Genomic DNA, 5308 nt, shown 5'->3' with positions numbered 1-5308 from the left:
GGAATTAAATACACTTCAAAATATATTTGCATAGTGTTTGTTTCATTCTATTTCTTCCTTTACACATCTTCCTGTCCAAATGCTGTTCAAATTAAAGACTTCTTACATGTATGACCCTGGGCATGGGGGGGATCAGCTGCCTCCCCAATCAAGTAAAACAATAGAAGTACTTAACTAACTGACCAATCACATTGGTTCTGCCCCCCCCCCCAAAATATTTGCTATGCCCATAGTGACCATCTCACTATGTGAGGAGAGCCAAAGATACTTAGATAACAAAGTCAGAGGAGGTAAAAAGAGTGATCTAAATCTTCTGCACCTTGGAATGCTATTCCCAAGCACTTGTGGTTGGAATTGGGCTGCATGGCTCCTACTTCTGCCACCATCACTTAAGAGGGAGCCCTGATGGTGTGGAAGAGGAGTCACTTCTGGGTAACCTGTGTGTGGGACCAAGCTGCAGGGACTTGTGGCACACCAGATGCTTAAGCCAAGCTGAAAGCAATCTCAGGCATGCCTGCTCAGGAGTAAGCACCATTGACTTCAAATGGGGATGGCTTCAGGTAAATATATTGCATTGAAGCAACAGCTGTGTGCACATCATACAGTTAAAAACCATGGCTTCCCCCAAATAATCCTGGGGACTTTGCTAAGGGTGCTATCTCTTGTGATAGCACTATCTCTGTGAGGGTAAACTATGGGTCCCAGGATATAAATGTAAAAACAAATATTTATTTGGGTAATGTCCAGCCACTACTGATACCGTTGGGACATGGTTTAACCATCTGCATAGCTATGTTTTCAGTTTCTGCTCTAGGTTTTGGAGGGTCTTTGGGCAAGACAGGTCGCAATGGGGGAAGAGAACGTAAGAGGAGCCTGGTGGGTCAGGCCAGTGGCTCCTCTAGTTTGTTCAACATCCAACCAGCATCACAGCGACCAGGTGCCTGTGGGAAACCTCAAGCAGGACCCAAGCACAAGAGGATTCTCGCCTCCTGGGCTTTGCAGCAACTGGGATTCAGAAGCATTGCTGCCTCCAAATGTGAAGGCAGAGCATAGCCATCAAGGTTACAAGAAGGGGCAGGTCCAGGGGGCTCTTGTCCATGGGACCCCAGGTGTGATTTGCACCCTCACAGGCTGCCCCAGTTTTGCTGGATCGTGCCAATAATACACAATGTAGCACTCTCTATTTCTCATTCATATATATATGTGTGTGTGTGTGTGTGTGTGTGTGTTACACACACACACACACACATTGTATGTCTATCAGCTGCTTGGCCAGGCAACATCATTCCAAGAGAGCGATGCTTTTGTCATTAACAAGAGAAGATTTATGAACTGTATTTGGCAGCGTTCTAGGGATTGTGTGTGTACGCTGCAGTTATAGCATTTTTCTGGAATGCCATTATGGAAACAAAACTCCTATATGGAACAGTTGAAAGAGCCGAGTATGTTTAGCCTGGAGGAGAGGGGATTAAGAGGGAGACATGGTAGCAGCCTTTAAATATCTGGAGGGCTTTTCTCACGCAAACAATGGAGCGGGCTGCTTCTCTATAGAGCTGGGCTAGAACCAATGGGTGGAAATGGCCAGGGAAAGCAGGTTGTAGTTAAACTTGCAGAGAAATGTCCCAACCATGAGGGTTGGTTGAAAGTGGAACAGTCCTATGCCTGTGCGTTTTGGGAAGTGATGGGCTGCCCTTCACTGGAAACATTTGAGTAGAAGTTGGACGGCCACTTGTCCTGGGGCTGTAATTGTAAGGTTCCTGTGCTGAGCAGTGGGTTGGACTAAGAGAAAACCCATATGACTTTTCCGAGGAAAAACTACCTGCCCAGCTGTCTACTTCCAAGCAGTGATGACTGGTGCCCATTTGGGCTGGTGGGGTGGAAAGCAGGGAGACCAACAGATGAGGGAGCCGGGGTCAGTGACAGGCAGAGCCAACTAAATTTGCTTTATCCCCTTTTCCCTGCTGAGTTTTACAAAGGCAGAGACTAAGGAGGAACCCGTGAAATTCAGAATTTAAACAAATTTCTGTTGAATTGGAAACGAGCGGGGAAGGGTCAAAAAGGAAGTCGCCCCCCCCCCTCTTTGTAGATACTTTAAAGCAAAGAGTTTGCAATTAAAGGTCGAGAGAATTTTTTCTTTTTTCTTTTTTTTTAAAAAAAGCCTTCACGGCTTGACGCTATAGAATTTTACCGGAGGATAAACGTAACGTTAGGAGTTAAAGTTTCACCCCCCCCCCGAACCTGGGGGCATCCCGCGAGAGAGTAAGTACCAAGGCAGGCAAGTGGGGGCCGGCTGCTCCCCCCCATTTTAATAGTGTCACCCATAGTTTGCAAGACGACAGTGCTCTGTTTTGCTGTAGTTAAAGGTAAAGGGACCCTGGCCATTAGGTCCAGTTGTGGCCGACTCAAATCAGCCCTGAGTGCTCACTGGAAGGACAGATTGTGAAGCTGAGGCTCCAGTACTTTGGCCACCTCATGAGAAGAGAAGATTCCCTGGAGAAGACCCTGATGTTGGGAAAGATGGAGGGCACAAGGAGAAGGGGGCGACAGAGGACGAGATGGTTGGATAGTGTTTTCGAGATTACCAGCATGAGTCTGACCAAGCTGCGGGGGGCAGTGGAGGACAGGAGTGCCTGGCGTTCTCTGGTCCATGGGGTCACGAAGAGTCGGACACGACTAAACGACTAAACAACAACAACAACAAATTCATCTCTTAAGTTTCTCCTACTTTTGGCAACAGTCTTCAGTCACTTATTGAACATTTGTCCTGGTTGCATAAGGCTTGTGGCCAGTTAGACAGCAACAGCTACTTCTGGAGTGCTGATTCTGACTGGTTTGCGGGGAGGTTCGGCATTGGTGGGGATGTATTTACCTTATATAAAGCTTTCAAACCTTGGCTAGAGATCAGTTAGGAACTGCTGAAAGACCACAGTGTGTGTATTGATCTGTAGTATTTTATAACAAAGTACAGCTACAAATGCATCTTGAATACCATTATGTGAACACAGATTACAAAATAGCGCTGGAAATGCAGTGTGTGCATAGGGAACGGGTGTTTGAATGCTACTTTAGTTAGCTCTGTCAGGCATTGGTTCTAGTTCCACCCAGGGACTCAGCTAGTAAAGGTAAAGGGACCCCTGACCATTAGGTCCAGTCGTGGCCGACTTTGGGGTTGCGGCGCTCATCTCGCTTTATTGGTCAAGGGAGCTGGCGTACAGCTTCCGGGTCATGTGGCCAGCATGACTAAGCTGCTTCTGGCGAACCAGAGCAGCGCACGGAAACGCCATTCATTTCCCTTCCCGCCAGAGCGGTACCTATTTATCTACTTGCACTTTGACGTGTTTTTGAACTGCTAGGTTGGCAGGAGCAGGGACCGAGCAATGGGAGCTCACCCCGTCACGGGGATTCGAACTGCCGACCTTATGATCAGCAAATCCTAGGCTCTGTGGTTTAACCGACAGTGCCACCCACATCCCATCTGGGACTCAGCTATACAGCTGCAAATAAAACCTTTTCAGTGTGTTTTAAGTGCAATATACAATGTGACACTAGATGGCGATGGTGAGCCTTATGGAAAATTCAATGCATTTAAAAAAAAAAGCATTTTCAGCATGGCTTTTATATGTGTGTAGATTCCACCCTAGTGTTAGTCTCCCTGCCTTCTGCCCAATGGGCCTCCACTAGTTGTAAACCAGGATAACTGTCCAGCAACTTATGAGGTAGTGCTGCTGAACAGTATGAAGCCAGCACAGAGGCAGCCGTCCTCAGCTTGGCTGTCCAGTGCAAAACCCACAGAGCTCAGGTCCTAGAGCAGCATCCCAGAGAGCCCAATGATCTGGAACAACCCCAGAGCAGATTTGGCCTCTGCACCAAGTGCCAGGCATGTTTGTGCAGGAATGCCTCCTTTCCTCACCTTTTCTTCTTCCACAGGAATGGTGTTTTGTGGTGGCAAGGTATGGCAGGCTTGGCTGATCAGGGGATGCAGAAGAGGGTGACTAGTATTCTTTATGTAGTCCAATATTGCCTTCTGTGATCAGCAGCAGCAACCCTCCAGGGTCAGGTCTTTTCCATCACCTGCCTGCCAACTCCTCCTCCTTATGGGAGATGCTTCCAGTGTCTAAATCTGGGACCATCTTGTTCTGCCTCCAAGCTCTGCTCTCTCCCATGGCCTGGCAGGGCAGCGGGAGCTGAGGTCAGTGTAACAACTCAAAATTCAGAAGTGAACAATACCTCCTGGTTGCCTTGTGTGATATTCCTGCTATTCTTTTCAAGGGAAGGCTCAGAGAAGTGAAGATATGTCTGTGGGCCAAGTTGGGAGGAGCTCTCCAGCTGCTGGCAGATGTTCCTTTATGCCTCTGCCTCCAAGCCGTGTTTATTGGACGTGCAGTAACTCTTTGCACAATGGAGGAGGCATCCTTTGCTTCCCTGGATGCAGGCAATATTTCACAACGTGTGACTTGGGTTTCTCAGATGATAGTGGTTTTCAAAAGAACCAAAAAAGAGCCACAATAGGCCATTTTCTCTTTCCTCAGCCCCCTCCCTTCTGTGTCATCTCCATTCCCAGGCAGGTTCTCCGATTTATCATTTACGAAAACTTAGGGACAGTGAAACCTGCGGTGTCTTTATGATATATGGTTTATTTAGAATTACCTTTTAAAATATATATTGCATATTTTATTGATTGTTTAAAAAGAAAAATGCAAAGTTAACAAAAAGAAAGAAAAGAAAGAATCAGAAACTGTAATCCATAGTGTGTCATTGCACTCATTGCACACTCTAATGCACAGTTGCTTTTTCAAAAGCTGCAAAAATAGCTTAGCCAGCCCCCTGGAGCTACCATCATTGCTTTTTACCTTTTCCCATGTTTCCTCCTCAAACAATTCTTGCTGAGAGTGACAGAACATACTCAGCTCCTGTCATTCCCAAGGGGACTTGCTCCATTGTAATTCCAAGTGTAATTCCTAGCTGCTTTAGGCTGCGGGCACTTCTAAGAGGTGGGCTCTGGATCCAATTCAGAGTCATGTTGTGCCCAGACTCAGTGGCGTAGCGTGGGGGGTGCAGGGGGGGGCCGGCCGCACCGGGCGCAACATCTGGGGGTTAGGGAAATCCACGGGTTAGGGGGCGCAAATCCACGGGTTAGGGGGCGCAAATTACTTGCCTTGCCCCGGGTGCTGATAACCCACGCTACGCCACTGCCCAGACTGAATCAGGTAAATCTGAGTTTGGCAGATCCTCCCCACCCTCATCTCTAGTTAAGCAACAATGTACACATGCAATATTAAAACCAGTTAATCTGTTCCCTAATATCAGA

The sequence above is a fragment of the Podarcis cretensis genome (genome assembly GCF_951804945.1).
Source record: "Podarcis cretensis genome assembly, chromosome: 8".
Lineage (NCBI taxonomy): Eukaryota > Metazoa > Chordata > Lepidosauria > Squamata > Lacertidae > Podarcis > Podarcis cretensis.
Note: the sequence above shows the minus strand (reverse complement) of the source record.